Here is a 20,657-nt window from a genome sequence, read left to right as displayed (position 1 = left end):
ATTCTTCCAAGCAGGGTAGTGACAACTGGTTTGGGGGATGTAACTATTGGCGTCAACATCCTTAAAGAAGGTCTTCGTTATTATTTTTTTACCTTCTACCCCTGTTAAGGTTAAATCCAAAAAATCAATACTTATTGGATTATGCTGAAAAGTGAATTTCAAATTAAAACCATTCGACTGTATAAATGTTATGAATCCATTAATACTATGTTCATCACCTTTCCAAATGAAAAGGAGATCGTCAATATATCTTTGGTAGAATATTATATTAACTTCAAAATCGGAATCATATATATAAATCTCCTCCCATGCTTTCATGAGCAAGTTGGCATACGATGGGGCAAATTTGGTCCCCATCGCCGTGCCCTGTTGTTGCAAAAAGAATTTATTCTCAAATTCAAAAAAATTATGGTTCAAAATGAACATTATGCTATCCAATAGAAACCGTACTTCTTTTTGGGATAGACTAGAGTCATTTGACAAAACTAATTCTACAGCTTCTACACCTTTACTATGTGGTATAGATGAATACAATGCTTGTACGTCTACAGTTAACCATTGGTATTCTTTAGACCACTCTATGCTCTCTAACTTTTGCAATACACTGGTGGAATCTCTAAGATATGACTTCATTTTTAATACATAGGGCTGCAATCTCAGGTCCAAATAATGGGATAAATTTGCCGTCAGGGAATTAATCCCAGCCACTATGGGCCTTCCTGGTGGTGAAGTCTTACTCTTATGAATTTTTGGAATATGGTAAAAATTTGGAACTGTTGGATGTTTAACAAACATATAGTCGAACTCTTCCTTACATATTAAATTGTCTTTCAGGGCTTTAGAAAGTAATATATATAGCTCCTCCTGATATAATGAGGTGGGATTGTTGGGTAATTCCATATATGTCTGCCCATCAAAAAGTATCTTAGATGCCTCATTCAGGTAAGCCGTTTTGGTTTGCAATACAACTGCTCCACCCTTATCCGCCCCTTTAATGACCAAATCAGTGTCATTTTTCAGGGATTTCAAAGCTCCCTTTTCCTGTGGATTAAGGTTGGTCCCATATTTGTTGCTTTTCAGCCTTATTTTCCTAAAATCTTCCCTAACTAATTCATAGAAGATGTCCAGATTACTGCCCCTGGACTCTACCGGGTAATATTTTGATGGTAACTTTACCAATGGAGTTTTTTCATTCGTACTGGCACTCAATTGGGGATTCTTAAGAAAGTGTCTCTGTATCGTTAATTTACGGACATATTTGTTGAGATCAACAAATAGATTGAATTTATCAACATGTAAATCTGGTGCGAATTTTAATCCCTTATCTAATAGGGAGCGTTCCGCTGATGATAATTGTCTCTCTGTGATGTTAACAATCCCAGACGAGGTTTCTCCTGATTGAATAGGGCTCTCCTTTTTTTGGGGCTTTTTTCTGCCCCCTCTGCACCCTCGTCTCCTCCAGTGTGCCCTCTTTTTATACCCTGTGGTGAGTCCAGTCTGATATGTAACTCCTCTCGCTGTTGCTGTATGCGGGGGAATTTGTAACCTCGTCTCTCTTCTAAAAAATGTCCCCTTTGATTTCTATCAGGGGTAGGTGATCTATCTGTATTATATCTACTCCTATAGGAGGAATTGTAATACTCCTTAGGTGGCATGTAATTGTTCCTTTGGTAACCATGTTGAGGCGGGAATTGTTTCCTATATCCCCTCTGTTCATAACCCCGATTAGGATAGGGAGATCTATAAGATCCCCTGGATCTATAGTGGCCATTAAGATTACCTTGATTAACTCTGTAGTTTCTATGGACTTCCTGCTGTGGTCTCTCCCAACGGGGATATCTTTTTGATGGTATTTGATTCCTTTCATCTAATCTCTCCTCTTTAATCGGTAAGTGGTGTATTTGACCAGAAATATAGTCATTTTTATCCCTAATAAATTTCTTTTGTTTGCGTGATATAATTTCTTCTTCCATAGAGTCTAATTTATAATGTAGATCTAACACATCCCGCTTGAACTCTTCACTATCCTCAAATTTGGTGGCTTGTAATTCCACTCTTTTAATTTCCTCCTCTAACCTGCTTAACTCCTTTTTTCTCTCAGTGATAATTAGAGTAATAAGTTTCACCGAACAATCATCTAGAATAGTATTCCAGTTAGTAATGAAACTTTCATTGCCCCCTCCAATTGTGGGGGTTTTATGCAATCGTAAACCTCTCGGAATCCTCCCTACTTCTATATATTTTTCTAGTGTCATAATATCGTACCAATTTTTCAACTCCTTAATAGCTAATTTTTCTACTAAATTGAGATAACCATAATAATCGTCATCCTCAGTTTGAAATACTTGTTCCTCCTCCTCAAAAATGTTTCTGACCTTTAAAGATCTCTTTGATCTATCATTAAATATAGGCATAATAGCTAGATAGAAGAGCTGCAAATAAGGGTACTTACTGACAAACTACTACACAAAACCAAGAAATAAAGTACCCCTTTTTTGCGCTAAAAACTATAAAGCTCGCACCACTGAGAAGTGCCTCCTGTCAGACAAGGCAAAGAATGGAGAACAGATCTAAGAAATTCTCATGGGAGCTCAACCACTTCAGATTTCACATACAAATGTGTTTATTTTAAAATAATTCTTTAAACAGTAAAAACTGTACTCATATAAAAGTTTCAATAAAACATACACATGACTTTACATTACAAATGGACAGTATAGACAAATATTTATCTTGATAATTTTTGGTAATATCCACATCTATTTCTCAATGAAGCGTTCAGATGTATGTTCAAATCACAAATGCGTGAGTGCCCAACGCGTTTCGTCCTTACAGGACTTCATCAGGGGACGCAATCTGAGTGGTAGTTAGAAAGAGGGTGATATACCAAATGCTATTTACATTTATCACAGTCTTGCTACATTAAGATCATCTACTTACATACCAATGAGATCAAAGTTTGTAAGATATCACCTCCAACTTTTGCCGTGGGTGTATATAAAAATTCTCACAGATAAAGGATCTAGAAATGTCACCATTAGAATTGATATTAAATTACAGTGACCATATATATTCACAATAGAATTAGTAAACATAATCAAGGAGGAAGGAACAAACAAAATGGAGTAGTGGAGGAATAGATGCAATATACTCTCTATCAATGGGTATGATAATTGCTCAATTAATCACAAATTGAGTGCAATTCTATGTTACTCATTATTCAAAAGCAGAATTGATGGTAATTATTCCATTATATCATAGACATTCAAACAAAGCTACTCACATTCCAATATTGGTGTCTATCATAAAAAAGTTCATCAATGTATAAACAGAAGAAAAATTGCTGTGACAGTAACCTATAAATTGGAAATTCAGACAATAATATGTATGGATAGGTGAACTTTACCAGCATAAATTATAAGCTACAGATTGTTATTTACATTGTATATTGGAACCTAACTATACATAACATTCATTATGCGAATGGAGTTAATCCCTATTATTCTTATATATACAATATCATTGCACTATTTGTGAGGGACCATGGTGAACCAAATCGCTGATCAATAATATCTTTATATGCCTAATTATTCATAATATCAATTTGCACTTTTATATATTATGAAAAGGCAGAGTTTTGACAGCCATTATAAGTTCAAACAATGCCTTAGTATATTTGATGAGGCAAAGCTTCACATCCATTATAGGTCCAAATGATATCTTAGCATATTCCCTTACAAATTGACACCCCTGTTGTTTACTTCACGTTGTACTGCACATTATTATATAATAAATCCTAAATAGTGAAAGTGATTTAATTCATAGAAATTATTGCTATACAAAAATGAGGCTACAACCGAATAAATTTAATTAATTTATAATAGGAGGAACATCTTAGGCTCACCTTTTTAGTTGAAAATAGACCAATCCTATTTAAAATAAGAATATTGTGATAGACTCAAATGAGTCAATACCCTGAAAGAGAAATTTATCCATAAATATGGGTTCTTTCTCCAATATATCAAAAAATGTCTGTTAGTCATGATATTTACCTTAGTATTCTCTCAGGATTCTCATTCACAGCTCAAGTGCTAAATGGAAACTGGGGCTGATATTTATACCTCCTCCCCAATGACCTCATTTCCTGTTTGATATTTATCTTATTTAGTTTAATTTTTAATGTTTCCTTCTAGCATTCAATCTGTTAACAGTGATAGCATTACTGACCAGTGAGTCAGTCATTCGAGGATTTAAAAGACAGCTGAAATGGACTTAGATATTTCTATTAAAATGATGTTGAACGCTTTTGCGTTCCATCGTCGCCGGCGGCGTGCGTTCCACCGCCGCTACTTCCGGTTCCGGCGTGCGTTCCATAGACGCTACTTCCGGTTTCCGGTATGCGTTCCACACATATTAAATCTATGCCGGCGTGCGTTCTACTGGCTGCTGCTTCAAATTAAAGTTGTCAAAACGGATAATCATAGCTTAATGGCGCCCAACTAGTCCATCATTAGCTACTCCATTATCATATTGATCTAATAACACATGCGATCTATTTACTTAGTGGATAATGGTTGATTTATAAATTTATTTAAAGTGTTTAACCATCTTGTTTTACTTAGTGATGAAAAATTATATAGAGGGACTGATGCCACATGAAAATCCTTCATTAAAAATAAACAGTAATCAATATTGTGCTTCCAGTGATGGTGATTTAACAATTAATTATGTGATTTGTGATGTTTAATTATGTTATTAATCTATATGATTTATTGATATATTAATCTAATAATATTTTAATAATGTTATTATGATTTTAACCTCATTAATGTGCTCTGTGATATATTCTAACTTTAACCTATAACATAATTATCTAACTGACTGTGCAGCCATAAATAGACTTATATATAAGAAAACAACAACAACAGCCATAAATAAGGCAGTTCAGATCAACATGGTCCCCCATTTACAATTGTTACAAATTGGCAACTTAACATCTTAATGTATCATGCTTTAATCTTCAACCTATGATCTGATAACAAATCATAAAATCAGTTGTAATATATAGTTGAGCCCCATTAAATATGGTCCATTAAATAGGGAGTGTTATACTAAAAACATGAAACATATTAGATATAGAATGTGGAGAATGGTGAATTAAGGACTTAAAGGAAAGAGACAATATCCACGTCTTCATTAAGGCCATTGGGGGCTAATGTGTTGAGCATATAAATCCAGTATGTTTCACGTTTAGATAATCTCAAATCCCTATTTCCACCTCTTGGGTCTACTGGTATATGTTCTAATACTGTAAATGAAAAGTTATCCCTCGTCACTGTCGCACCATGTTTCTCGGCATAATGCCTTGGGAGGCTATGGGAAAGAAACCTGTTTTTCACATTTCTTATATGCTCTTGAATTCTTATTTTGGTTGGTCTTTTTGTCTTTCCTATGTAGGTAAAACTACAACTACAAGAGATCTTGTACACAACATACTCTGTGTTGCAATTAACCAAGTGTTTCAATCTATAACATCCCCCTGACTCGAATTCCATACTAAATGATTTACGGTCCATAAATTTACAGCATATGCACCTAGAGCATGGGAAACACCCTTTGGTGGGTATGATATCACTATTTTCCTTTCTAATACAAGAATGCAACCTTGACAACTTACTTGGTGCCACTATGCTTTTTAAATTCGTTGCTCTTCTAAATACCAGGTCTGGTTTTTTAGGGAGGGAAGGGCCCAAAACAGAGTCTTTTAAAAGTATACCCCAATGTCGATTTAGAATCTTTTTGATGGCTACGTTTTCTTGATTGAATTGTGTAATGAAAGGTCTACGGAACCTTTGATCTGTTTGGGTTTTATTTTTGGGACATAGCATTAAATCCCTTTTTTGCAAAGAAGCTTTAGACTTTGCTGCCTCAATGGAGTCTGAGTTATAACCCCTTTCTATAAACCTGTTTCCAATTAAAGTGGCCTGTTCCCAATAATCATCAATGTTGGTACAATTGCGCCTTATCCGTAAAAATTGCGCATATGGTACGTTATTCTTCCAAGCAGGGTAGTGACAACTGGTTTGGGGGATGTAACTATTGGCGTCAACATCCTTAAAGAAGGTCTTCGTTATTATTTTTTTACCTTCTACCCCTGTTAAGGTTAAATCCAAAAAATCAATACTTATTGGATTATGCTGAAAAGTGAATTTCAAATTAAAACCATTCGACTGTATAAATGTTATGAATCCATTAATACTATGTTCATCACCTTTCCAAATGAAAAGGAGATCGTCAATAGCATGGGAGGAGATTTATATATATGATTCCGATTTTGAAGTTAATATAATATTCTACCAAAGATATATTGACGATCTCCTTTTCATTTGGAAAGGTGATGAACATAGTATTAATGGATTCATAACATTTATACAGTCGAATGGTTTTAATTTGAAATTCACTTTTCAGCATAATCCAATAAGTATTGATTTTTTGGATTTAACCTTAACAGGGGTAGAAGGTAAAAAAATAATAACGAAGACCTTCTTTAAGGATGTTGACGCCAATAGTTACATCCCCCAAACCAGTTGTCACTACCCTGCTTGGAAGAATAACGTACCATATGCGCAATTTTTACGGATAAGGCGCAATTGTACCAACATTGATGATTATTGGGAACAGGCCACTTTAATTGGAAACAGGTTTATAGAAAGGGGTTATAACTCAGACTCCATTGAGGCAGCAAAGTCTAAAGCTTCTTTGCAAAAAAGGGATTTAATGCTATGTCCCAAAAATAAAACCCAAACAGATCAAAGGTTCCGTAGACCTTTCATTACACAATTCAATCAAGAAAACGTAGCCATCAAAAAGATTCTAAATCGACATTGGGGTATACTTTTAAAAGACTCTGTTTTGGGCCCTTCCCTCCCTAAAAAACCAGACCTGGTATTTAGAAGAGCAACGAATTTAAAAAGCATAGTGGCACCAAGTAAGTTGTCAAGGTTGCATTCTTGTATTAGAAAGGAAAATAGTGATATCATACCCACCAAAGGGTGTTTCCCATGCTCTAGGTGCATATGCTGTAAATTTATGGACCGTAAATCATTTAGTATGGAATTCGAGTCAGGGGGATGTTATAGATTGAAACACTTGGTTAATTGCAACACAGAGTATGTTGTGTACAAGATCTCTTGTAGTTGTAGTTTTACCTACATAGGAAAGACAAAAAGACCAACCAAAATAAGAATTCAAGAGCATATAAGAAATGTGAAAAACAGGTTTCTTTCCCATAGCCTCCCAAGGCATTATGCCGAGAAACATGGTGCGACAGTGACGAGGGATAACTTTTCATTTACAGTATTAGAACATATACCAGTAGACCCAAGAGGTGGAAATAGGGATTTGAGATTATCTAAACGTGAAACATACTGGATTTATATGCTCAACACATTAGCCCCCAATGGCCTTAATGAAGACGTGGATATTGTCTCTTTCCTTTAAGTCCTTAATTCACCATTCTCCACATTCTATATCTAATATGTTTCATGTTTTTAGTATAACACTCCCTATTTAATGGACCATATTTAATGGGGCTCAACTATATATTACAACTGATTTTATGATTTGTTATCAGATCATAGGTTGAAGATTAAAGCATGATACATTAAGATGTTAAGTTGCCAATTTGTAACAATTGTAAATGGGGGACCATGTTGATCTGAACTGCCTTATTTATGGCTGTTGTTGTTGTTTTCTTATATATAAGTCTATTTATGGCTGCACAGTCAGTTAGATAATTATGTTATAGGTTAAAGTTAGAATATATCACAGAGCACATTAATGAGGTTAAAATCATAATAACATTATTAAAATATTATTAGATTAATATATCAATAAATCATATAGATTAATAACATAATTAAACATCACAAATCACATAATTAATTGTTAAATCACCATCACTGGAAGCACAATATTGATTACTGTTTATTTTTAATGAAGGATTTTCATGTGGCATCAGTCCCTCTATATAATTTTTCATCACTAAGTAAAACAAGATGGTTAAACACTTTAAATAAATTTATAAATCAACCATTATCCACTAAGTAAATAGATCGCATGTGTTATTAGATCAATATGATAATGGAGTAGCTAATGATGGACTAGTTGGGCGCCATTAAGCTATGATTATCCGTTTTGACAACTTTAATTTGAAGCAGCAGCCAGTAGAACGCACGCCGGCATAGATTTAATATGTGTGGAACGCATACCGGAAACCGGAAGTAGCGTCTATGGAACGCACGCCGGAACCGGAAGTAGCGGCGGTGGAACGCACGCCGCCGGCGACGATGGAACGCAAAAGCGTTCAACATCATTTTAATAGAAATATCTAAGTCCATTTCAGCTGTCTTTTAAATCCTCGAATGACTGACTCACTGGTCAGTAATGCTATCACTGTTAACAGATTGAATGCTAGAAGGAAACATTAAAAATTAAACTAAATAAGATAAATATCAAACAGGAAATGAGGTCATTGGGGAGGAGGTATAAATATCAGCCCCAGTTTCCATTTAGCACTTGAGCTGTGAATGAGAATCCTGAGAGAATACTAAGGTAAATATCATGACTAACAGACATTTTTTGATATATTGGAGAAAGAACCCATATTTATGGATAAATTTCTCTTTCAGGGTATTGACTCATTTGAGTCTATCACAATATTCTTATTTTAAATAGGATTGGTCTATTTTCAACTAAAAAGGTGAGCCTAAGATGTTCCTCCTATTATAAATTAATTAAATTTATTCGGTTGTAGCCTCATTTTTGTATAGCAATAATTTCTATGAATTAAATCACTTTCACTATTTAGGATTTATTATATAATAATGTGCAGTACAACGTGAAGTAAACAACAGGGGTGTCAATTTGTAAGGGAATATGCTAAGATATCATTTGGACCTATAATGGATGTGAAGCTTTGCCTCATCAAATATACTAAGGCATTGTTTGAACTTATAATGGCTGTCAAAACTCTGCCTTTTCATAATATATAAAAGTGCAAATTGATATTATGAATAATTAGGCATATAAAGATATTATTGATCAGCGATTTGGTTCACCATGGTCCCTCACAAATAGTGCAATGATATTGTATATATAAGAATAATAGGGATTAACTCCATTCGCATAATGAATGTTATGTATAGTTAGGTTCCAATATACAATGTAAATAACAATCTGTAGCTTATAATTTATGCTGGTAAAGTTCACCTATCCATACATATTATTGTCTGAATTTCCAATTTATAGGTTACTGTCACAGCAATTTTTCTTCTGTTTATACATTGATGAACTTTTTTATGATAGACACCAATATTGGAATGTGAGTAGCTTTGTTTGAATGTCTATGATATAATGGAATAATTACCATCAATTCTGCTTTTGAATAATGAGTAACATAGAATTGCACTCAATTTGTGATTAATTGAGCAATTATCATACCCATTGATAGAGAGTATATTGCATCTATTCCTCCACTACTCCATTTTGTTTGTTCCTTCCTCCTTGATTATGTTTACTAATTCTATTGTGAATATATATGGTCACTGTAATTTAATATCAATTCTAATGGTGACATTTCTAGATCCTTTATCTGTGAGAATTTTTATATACACCCACGGCAAAAGTTGGAGGTGATATCTTACAAACTTTGATCTCATTGGTATGTAAGTAGATGATCTTAATGTAGCAAGACTGTGATAAATGTAAATAGCATTTGGTATATCACCCTCTTTCTAACTACCACTCAGATTGCGTCCCCTGATGAAGTCCTGTAAGGACGAAACGCGTTGGGCACTCACGCATTTGTGATTTGAACATACATCTGAACGCTTCATTGAGAAATAGATGTGGATATTACCAAAAATTATCAAGATAAATATTTGTCTATACTGTCCATTTGTAATGTAAAGTCATGTGTATGTTTTATTGAAACTTTTATATGAGTACAGTTTTTACTGTTTAAAGAATTATTTTAAAATAAACACATTTGTATGTGAAATCTGAAGTGGTTGAGCTCCCATGAGAATTTCTTAGATCTGTTCTCCATTCTTTGCCTTGTCTGACAGGAGGCACTTCTCAGTGGTGCGAGCTTTATAGTTTTTAGCGCAAAAAAGGGGTACTTTATTTCTTGGTTATATATATATATATGTATATATTTATGTATACATTTATGTATACATCTAGAGAAACATTTATTTATATTGACTGGCTGGTAACTAGTATATATATACAGTATATATATATATACTAGTTACCATCCCGTCAAAATGACGGAACAACATAACAATGTCAGCACTGGTGGCTGTGCATAAGGGTTTTTGATTTGGTCCTAGCGCCAAACAATAGTATATAATAATGTGGGGAGTTAGGTGCAGGTGTGGCAGCCAAACTGATTAGAGGTGTGCAAATCCTCTCTAACAGAAAACAATGGAATATACAACAGATGGCACCGCTATTATACTACTCACCACACTTTGAATAAAAAAATAACACTTTAATAGGCTATAAATTAAATGTGAATATACACATGAATGTTGTATACATTAGATCAATGTCACAATGTAAGTACTGAGTACAATTACAATAGCACTGCATGAATAAAATATAATATCTAGATGTAATAATAATGAAAAAAAATTAAAAAATTGTGTCTATCCGGATCCAATTATAAATGGTAAGCATGCAGGTGTCTTTTAATGATTAAAAATAAGGATATTCTCATCCGTTTCACTAATACAATTTCGCACTCACCCACTGCGCTTGTCAGCGCATTATGTTTAGCTGTAGTACAGCTCCTTTAATGGTACACCTGGATGTTGGATAGTAACAGTTATATCCAAAGAGCTGATACAGTCAACAGTGTTGTATAAGGGGCCCTCGGTTGTTATCATTGGTATTTCTACCATGGGTGCAATGTATGCGGTGCACACGGGTCCCTGGGTCCAGGGGGGCCCCACACCATACACACTGCACCCATGCTGTGTTAAAACTCACGTTTCTGGAGTCCCACGACGGGTGCTGAAGCCACAGCAGTCGCCGTTAAAATTTGTCCCAAAATGGCCGCCGCGCATGCACAGTAGCAAATTAGTCTCCGGACTATGCAGGCGCCATGTTTCTGGAGATTTGCACATGCACAGTAGACGCCAGCTCATTGCTGGAGCCTACAGTGCCATTGAGAGATGGGTGCCCACTCGGAGTCTGCCCACGGGCCCCCATCTCTCTTAAAACACCCCTTGTTATTATGTCTGTGTCCGATGTTATCAGCCGCCAATAGCTGCAGCATATTCTGCAATGACAAATAAATTCCCGTGCCCACAAACCAGCGTTGGTGTACAGCGTGGGATGCTGGTAAATACCTCTGCTTGCGGTTTAGTGCTCGACGGCCAGAGGCAGTTCTCTATTGAGAGCACCTGACAGGGCTGTCCTGGTGTTCTGGGTCTGCAGATCCTCACTGCTTGTGAAGGCCAAAGTGGAGCCTGAGAAGTGAAGCTGGTGATAGCAGAGGGGCACAGTGGAGCTGTAGCAAAGTCCCGGGGTGGTCCGGATGGAAAACTATATAGTTATGGTACTCTGCAAAGTTTAGAAATTATGGGGCAGATGTACTAACCTGGAAAAAGCATAAGGTAGTAATAAACCAGTGATAAGTGCAAGTTGATAAATGCACCAGCCAGTCATCTGCTAACTGTTAATTTGCATACTGGAGCTGATTGGCTGGTGCGTTTATCACCTTGCACTTATCACTGGTTTATCACTTCCTTATGCCTTTTCCAGGTTAATATACATCTGCCCCTATAGCTCTAGCACATTTCTCTGCACCAGGCAGCTTCTTCAAGGAACGAATGGTGGCTGTGCATGCCCGAGCAGAGCAATAATTGAATTGGCATGCAAAACATTTGTATACCCCCATAGTAAGGAGAGGAGCAGTGTTATACCTTTAATATATATATATATATATATATATCGTACTGTACTTACCGACCGGTTGCCCCTTCTTTCGGTTGGCGCATAGGTGGACTGTTCGGAGGCGTGGTGCCACAATTGTATCATCGTTGCCCAACCCCATTTTGCAGTGGCAAGAAATTAGGCACTGTGTAGCAGGCGGCGGGGCTACGATGAAGCAATCCACAGTGAATAGTGTCATTAGTTTCACTCGGCCCAATCACTTGCAATCTATTGTAGGCGTCCGAGGGGGAGAGCGGAGATCTGTAGTAGTGCAGGATTCTTGCCTGCCTTTCCGGGGGGCCAGGAGTGCCACTCGATTTTCGGGAGCCTCCCACCCGTTCTGGGAGGGTAGGCAAGTAAGATATACTGTATATATAGTTGCAGATTTTACCTATGGGCTGCAAGGCTGCAGCGTCCACAAGAATATCTGCCTCCCTCAGGACCTACCTAGCAATGACAGTGGGAGCTTTCACTGGAAGCATTCCCTGCTAATTACAGCTAGACAGTCTAAGCCCCACACCCACTGTCATCAGACCTAAGCTCGGCCTCCCGGTGACATGAGCCATCAATCTCCGGGAGGTGTGATGTGGATGGCACCGGGCAAAGGATCTAATATTTACCCAAGAAGTTCTGGGTATTGGAGAAGTGTATATATCTCCTATATAATAGCCCAGATCTGTGACTTTGTGACTCATTTGCTAACGCTGGGCGGAGTCACAACACTGGGCGGAGTCATTCAAATGAGTCACAGATCTGGGCAAATCTATAGGAGACTAGGAGCAGAAGGTGCCTTGACTGATGTCACAGAAGTCTTGACCAGAGTCCCTCAAAGAGAGATGTCCGGCACTCACCACAACCAACGAACCTGCCTGGGTGTACCTCCCAGGGTGTATATAGAAATGGTGTGTAGTAGATGGGCATGGCACAGGCAGGGGTGCATACCTCCCAGCATGGCACAGGCAGGGGTGCATACCTCCCAGCTTTCTTCAGGCAGAAGGAGGGACACGCGTGGCGAAAAGGGGCGTGACCAATTAAAAGGGGGCGTGGCTTCACGGGAGGGCACCCGTTTTCGGCAGTGAGGGGGCATGCCCAGCGCTCTGTGAGCTGCTGGCATGCCTCCAGGGGCAGATTATGAGTCCGGGGGGCCCAGGGCACTTTAGACAGGGGAGCCCTATCTCATTGCTGTGCCTGCTGTGGGGTTGGGGGCGTGGCCTAATCGCGGGACCCGTGGCCACGCCCCCTTATGCAAATTCTGGGATTTTTTTTAATGGGATTTTGGCCCCTCAGCTAGGGCTAAATCCGGTGGAGGTGGTCGCTCCCCCCTACACACCCGCACAGGCAGAAGAACGCAGGCAGACTGCTGCCTCCCTGCAACACCACAGACCTGCCAACACGCAGCAGCGTATGCTGACTGTAGCACAATGCTGCCGCTGTTGCTGGCAGGACAGGGGAGCTTCTGAGCTGGGACAGAGCTACTCCAGCCGGGGGGCCCCCTAAAACTGTGGGGCCCATGGTACGTACCCCCTGATGCCCCCTCTCCCTCTGTCTCCACTAAATAGACGCTGTGCGCATATGCACAGCGTCTATTCACCGCTGCTCTGCTAAGCAGAACAGCACGTGCAGGAGCTTTCCAACTGCCCCCCTCCCCAGCCCCAACAGGACAGACCACAAAAAATGGGACTGTCCAGCGAAAATCGGGACAGTTGGGAGGTATGGGGGTGTGTGAGTGGGTATGCCGTACATACAGACGGGCACCGGCTCACTGTGTGCTTGACCGCCCACATCAGCATACTCAGCAGGGTCTCTCTGGCGCGGAGGAGCGTCACTTTCTGGCACACTCCACACTTCTTAGCTGCAGTTTTGTGGGGCACCTGCCGCTGTGCAGGTTCCGTACTGCCTCTGTTATCTCCAGCCCCGGCAACCCCACCGCTAGCTGCAGCGCTGCCGCATACAGCGAGGTGCGCCCAGCTCCTTCTCACACTTTAGCCAGCGGGTAGCGCTACAGAAGTCCGAGCTGCTTGCAGGCTCCGACCCCCTCCTCCTTCCAGCCGCACCGTCTCCTGGGAGCTAACCAGTCACTCCCAATCTCCCCTTACCACAGTGCCCAGCAGCCGCGAGGTCCGCGCCGCATGCATGCTATGACCCCCTCCTCCCTCCAGTCACAGCATCTCCTGGGGGCTAACCAGTCACTCCCAGTCTCCCCTTACCACAGTGCCCAGCAGCCGCGAGGTCCGCGCCGCATGCATGCTATGACCCCCTCCTCCCTCCAGTCACAGCATCTCCTGGGGGCTAACCAGTCACTCCCAGTCTCCCCTTACCACAGTGCCCGGCCGCCGCGCAAGGTCCGCGGTGTGTGACTGAGGAGTGGGGGGATGGATGCGGATGGGTAGAGGAAGCAGGACTCCAGCCTGAGAGAATCAGCCATGTCAAGTCTCCACCAGCAGCAGATCCCAACAGGTTGGAGTGGAACAGCAGCAGCCAGCAGCAGTGACTCCGGTAAGAGACATCTGTCTGTCACCACTGTTCTGTCCCTAATACCAATCTCTCCCGTGCCCTGTGTTCTGTCATGTCCCTGTCACCCCTGGCCTTGCCGTGTCACCCTTATCCTGGCCCTTTCACCCTTATCCTGGCCCTTTCACCCTTATTCTGGCCCTGTCACCCTTGTCCTGGCCCTGTTACCCCTATCCTGGCCCTGTCACCCCTGTGCTTGCCCTGTCAACCCTATACTGGCCCTGTCAACCCTGTCCTGGTCCTGCCGCCCCTACCCTGGCCCTGTCACCCCTATCCTGTCCCTGTCAATTCTGTCCTGGCCCCGTCGCCCCTGTCCTGGCCCCGTCACCCCTGTCCTGGCCCCGTCACCCCTGTCCTGGCCCCGTCACCCCTGTTCTGACCCTGTCACCCCTGTCTTGGCCCCGTCACCCCTGTTTTGACCCTGTCACCCCTGTCCTGGCCCTGTTACTGCATACCCTCCAACTACCTTTTTGGCAGGTACAGTACCCGCAGTGCCTCCAGACCCCACCCCAATGCACCACACCTCTGCACCTTCCCCTCCACCACATGCGGCACTCCACCCCTCCCCCACACGCTGTGCCTCCAGACCCCCTACATTACCCATGACTCCCACTCCTCCGCTCCTCCACCACCCACAGCACCTCCAGACCCCCTCCACTATCCACCCCCCATATATGTCTCCCCCCACACCTGCCCCCCTCCACCCGCAGCATCTGCAGACACCCTCCTCCATCCGCGGTCCCCCCCTCACCCACCCATTGCACCCCCGCATCTGCCCCTCCACCACCTGCAGTGCCTCCGGACCCCCTTCCCCCTCCGCTGCACCACTCGTACCTGCCCCTCCCCTACCCACGGCGCCTCTGGACCCCCTACCCCACCCCCGGCACCCCCGCCCCTTCCCATCCCACAGCACCTATGGAACCCTTCACCCATCCGCAACATCCCTGCACCTGCCCCTCTCCCACCCATGGCACCCCTGCCCCTCCCCCACCTACAGTGCCTCCGGACCCCTCCCCCATCTGCAGCCCCCACTCCTCTGCCCCCCCCACCCGCAGCACCTCCTGACCCTTCCCCATCTGGGCCACCTTGCTTCCGCCCCCCTCCACTCGCAGCATCTACAGACACCCTCCCCATCCGCAGTCCCCCCCGCACCCGCTACATTCTGTACATCATGCCCTGCAGGTGCTGTTCACGCCGTCGCAAGGGGCTGCGCCTCCTTCACCATCGCACGCCCTTTCATTGTGCAATATTTAACCACTAACAAAGGAATGCAGGTAATACTCCATATAATACAAATATTGAACCCCAGAAAGGCATGCAAGGGTTAAGGGGGCGTAGCCCCTTGCGACGGTGTGAAGAGCGCCCGTAGGGCGCGATGAAGCACCTAGTATATATATATATATATATATATATAGCCACAGAAAGGAGGTGGCACTCAGAGACTCGATAAATAGGTAAAAAAACGACCCGTGTATTTATTCAAGGTTTTGGGGCTCGCACCCCCGTCTTCAGGAAACACAATACAAATACAAATACAAAGGCGCCGCCCGCACCGAAGGCTGGCGTTCCCTGGAGGGGTGAGCTATTTAAGGTTTTTACAGTTTGTCACATTTGTATTGTGTTTCCTGAAGACGGGGATGCGACCCCCGAAACGTTGAATAAATACACGGGTTGTTTTTTCACCTATTTATTGAGTCTCTGAGTGCCGCCTCCTTTCTGTGGCTATAGTAGGAACCATACTCCTTGAGGAAGGCACCTGAGCCAGCACCCAGGTGGAGTGGAGAGTGCCGGACTGCTGCGAGGAATATATATATATATATATATATATATATATATACTAGAGCATGGACCGGCACTCCGCTTTCATGGGAATAGGTAGCTCTGGTGCCCCCAGTAAAAAGAAGTATTACCAGTACAGGAAAACACTGCGGCACTCGGAGTCTTTGAATTGGAAAACGTGTATTCAAATTAGCACTCCAAACCGTTTGGAGTGCTAATTTGAATACACGTTTTCCAATTCAAAGACTCCGAGTGCCGCAGTGTTTTCCTGTACTGGTATATATATATATATATATATATATATTCGTTTATTGTGGGGGAGCGCCCAGGGCCAGATTAAAAGTGAGACAACAGGGGTGGCCATTCCGGGGCCTTCACACATTAAGGGTCCCCACACACTGCTTTCTCAACAGGAGCAGTCTCCCTCTGGTCTCCCTCTGGTGGCTCAGCTGTTCATTAACAGTGGTAGCCAGGTAGCTCCTCCATGTACAATCAGCATTGATGAGCGCCTGAAATTTTTCGGGTTTTGTGTTTTGGTTTTGGGTTCGGTTCCGCGGCCGTGTTTTGGGTTCGACCGCGTTTTGGCAAAACCTCACCGAATTTTTTTTGTCAGATTCGGGTGTGTTTTGGATTCGGGTGTTTTTTTAAAAAAACACTAAAAAACAGCTTAAATCATAGAATTTGGGGGTCATTTTGATCCCATATTATTATTAACCTCAAAAACCATAATTTCCACTCATTTTCAGTCTATTCTGAATACCTCACACCTCACAATATTATTTTTAGTCCTAAAATTTGCACCAAGGTCGCTGGATGACTAAGCTAAGCGACACTAGTGGCCGACACAAACACCTGGCCCATCTAGGAGTGGCACTGCAGTGTCACGCAGGATGTCCCTTCCAAAAAACCCTCCCCAATCAGCACATGACGCAAAGAAAAAAAGAGGCGCAATGAGGTAGCTGACTGTGTGAGTAAGATAAGCGACCCTAGTGGCCGACACAAACACCGGGCCCATTTAGGAGTGGCACTGCAGTGTCACGCAGGATGTCCCTTCCAAAAAACCCTCCCCAATCAGCACATGACGCAAAGAAAAAAAGAGGCGCAATGAGGTAGCTGACTGTGTGAGTAAGATTAGCGACCCTAGTGGCCGACACAAACACCGGGCCCATTTAGGAGTGGCACTGCAGTGTCACGCAGGATGTCCCTTCCAAAAAACCCTCCCCAATCAGCACATGACGCAAAGAAAAAAAGAGGCGCAATGAGGTAGCTGACTGTGTGAGTAAGATTAGCGACCCTAGTGGCCGACACAAACACCGGGCCCATTTAGGAGTGGCACTGCAGTGTCACGCAGGATGTCCCTTCCAAAAAACCCTCCCCAATCAGCACATGACGCAAAGAAAAAAAGAGGCGCAATGAGGTAGCTGACTGTGTGAGTAAGATTAGCGACCCTAGTGGCCGACACAAACACCGGGCCCATTTAGGAGTGGCACTGCAGTGTCACGCAGGATGTCCCTTCCAAAAAACCCTCCCCAAACAGCACATGACACAAAGAAAAATAAAAGAAAAAAGAGGTGCAAGATGGAATTGTCCTTGGGCCCTCCCACCCACCCTTATGTTGTATAAACAAAACAGGACATGCACACTTTAACCAACCCATCATTTCAGTGACAGGGTCTGCCACACGACTGTGACTGATATGACGGGTTGGTTTGGACCCCCCCCAAAAAAGAAGCAATTAATCTCTCCTTGCACAAACTGGCTCTACAGAGGCAAGATGTCCACCTCATCATCACCCTCCGATATATCACCGTGTACATCCCCCTCCTCACAGATTATCAATTCGTCCCCACTGGAATCCACCATCTCAGCTCCCTGTGTACTTTGTGGGGGCAATTGCTGCTGGTCAATGTCTCCGCGGAGGAATTGATTATAATTCATTTTAATGAACATCATCTTCTCCACATTTACTGGATGTAACCTCGTACGCCGATTGCTGACAAGGTGAGCGGCGGCACTAAACACTCTTTCGGAGTACACACTTGTGGGAGGGCAACTTAGGTAGAATAAAGCCAGTTTGTGCAATGGCCTCCAAATTGCCTCTTTTTCCTGCCAGTATAAGTATGGACTGTGTGACGTGCCTACTTGGATGCGGTCACTCATATAATCCTCCACCATTCTTTCAATGGTGAGAGAATCATATGCAGTGACAGTAGACGACATGTCCGTAATCGTTGTCAGGTCCTTCAGTCCGGACCAGATGTCAGCATCAGCAGTCGCTCCAGACTGCCCTGCATCACCGCCAGCGGGTGGGCTCGGAATTCTGAGCCTTTTCCTCGCACCCCCAGTTGTGTATGTATGAAGAAGAAAGAAAAAAAAAACCACGGTTAGGTGGTATACAATTATGGACGGACTGCCGAGTGCCGACACAGAGGTAGCCACAGCCGTGAACTACCGTACTGTACTGTGTCTGCTGCTAATATAGACTGGTTGATAAAGAGATGTCGTAGTATGTATGTATAAAGAAGAAAGAAAAAAAAAACCACGGTTAGGTGGTATACAATTATGGACGGACTGCCGAGTGCCGACACAGAGGTAGCCACAGCCGTGAACTACCGTACTGTACTGTGTCTGCTGCTAATATAGACTGGTTGATAAAGAGATGTAGTAGTATGTATGTATAAAGAAGAAAGAAAAAAAAACCACGGGTAGGTGGTATACAATTATGGATGGACTGCCGAGTGCCGACACAGAGGTAGCTACAGCCGTGAACTACCGTACTGTGTCTGCTGCGACTGGATGATAAATAATGATATAAAAAATATATATATATATCACTACTGCAGCCGGACAGGTATATATATTATATAATGACGGACCTGCTGGACACTGTCTGTCAGCAGAATGAGTTTTTTATAGAATAAAAAAAAAAACACCACACAAGTGAAGTCACACGACGAGTGTTTAACTTTTTCAGGCAATCACAATATAGTATACTACTAACTATACTGGTGGTCAGTGTGGTCAGGTCACTGGTCAGTCACACTGGCAGTGGCACTCCTGCAGCAAAAGTGTGCACTGTTTAATTTTAATATAATATGTACTCCTGGCTCCTGCTATAACCTATAACTGGCACTGCAGTGCTCCCCAGTCTCCCCCACAATTATAAGCTGTGTGAGCTGAGCACAGTCAGATATATAATATATACATAGATGATGCAGCACACTGGGCTGAGCAGTGCACACAGATATGGTATGTGACTGTCTTGTACTCCTGGCTCCTGCTATAACCTATAACTGGCACTGCAGTGCTCCCCAGTCTCCCCCACAATTATAAGCTGTGTGAGCTGAGCACAGTCAGATATATAATATATACATAGATGATGCAGGCATGCAGCACACTGGGCTGAGCAGTGCACACAGATATGGTATGTGACTGAGTCACTGTGTGTACCGTTTTTTTCAGGCAGAGAACGGATATATTAAATAAAACAACTGCACTGCTGGTGGTCACTGTGGTCAGTCACTAAACTCTGCACTCTCTTCTACAGTATCAGCCTCAGGTCAATCTCTCTCTCTCTCTCCTAATCTAAATGGAGAGGACGCCAGCCACGTCCTCTCCCTATCAATCTCAATGCACGTGTGAAAATGGCGGCGACGCGCGGCTCCTTATATAGAATCCGAGTCTCGCGAGAATCCGACAGCGTCATGATGACGTTCGGGCGCGCTCGGGTTAACCGAGCAAGGCGGGAAGATCCGAGTCGCTCGGACCCGTGAAAAAAAACATGACGTTCGTGCGGGTTCGGATTCAGAGAAACCGAACCCGCTCATCTCTACATTGCAGGATAGTGAAGTGAAATTCCGTGAGACACTGCATTCCCTCCAACATGACCCATTCCATTAGGTACAAAATGCTCTGTTCCTGGACTTCATTGCCAGTGGCAGTTGCAGAGGTGGAGCTGCAGCAATGAAGCAACGAAAAAAAAGAACGAGAGACTGTATAGGATAGAGTGAATATAAGCACCCTGTTTGTTATGTAGCTAAGCTAGTTAGAGCTGGTTTTTGTGTTGATATTTTTTAATAGGTGTTGATGTATGTCAATTAAACATTATCCAATAGGGAGTAGTTAGGTAGGCGGGTTCCCTGTTTGTTAGGTAGCTAAGCTAGTTAGATTTGGTTTTTGTGTTGATATTTTCTAATAGGTTGTTAATAGATGTCAATCAAGCATTAACCAATAGGGAGTAGTTAGGTAGGCGGGGTAGATTAGTTTATTTAAGTGCTGGCAGAGGATTCAAATTCCTCTTGCCATTTTGTGATCCCTGGGGCTGGTAAAGTATTCAGTATCACTCCACAGGGTTTTCATTAAAC

The 20,657-nt window shown here is 42.4% G+C and overlaps 2 long non-coding RNA genes across 2 annotated transcripts; one reads left to right on the top strand and one right to left on the bottom strand.

Annotated features, from left to right (window-relative positions):
* Positions 1 to 2,627: 2,627 nt before the first annotated feature.
* On the bottom strand, positions 2,628 to 3,357 carry LOC134982737 (uncharacterized). Its single transcript, XR_010191456.1, has 3 exons — positions 3,284 to 3,357; positions 2,945 to 3,022; positions 2,628 to 2,856 (listed from the first exon to the last, which is right to left on the bottom strand). It is a non-coding gene; the product is annotated as an uncharacterized LOC134982737 (long non-coding RNA).
* A 5,951-nt stretch (positions 3,358 to 9,308) lies between these two features.
* Positions 9,309 to 10,038, top strand: LOC134982626 (uncharacterized). The gene is made up of 3 exons (XR_010191355.1): positions 9,309 to 9,382; positions 9,644 to 9,721; positions 9,810 to 10,038. It is a non-coding gene; the product is annotated as an uncharacterized LOC134982626 (long non-coding RNA).
* Positions 10,039 to 20,657: the final 10,619 nt, after the last annotated feature.

This window comes from Pseudophryne corroboree, chromosome 1 (assembly GCF_028390025.1).
Source record: "Pseudophryne corroboree isolate aPseCor3 chromosome 1, aPseCor3.hap2, whole genome shotgun sequence".
Classification (NCBI taxonomy): domain Eukaryota; kingdom Metazoa; phylum Chordata; class Amphibia; order Anura; family Myobatrachidae; genus Pseudophryne; species Pseudophryne corroboree.
This window is presented reverse-complemented; position numbering and strand designations above follow the sequence as displayed.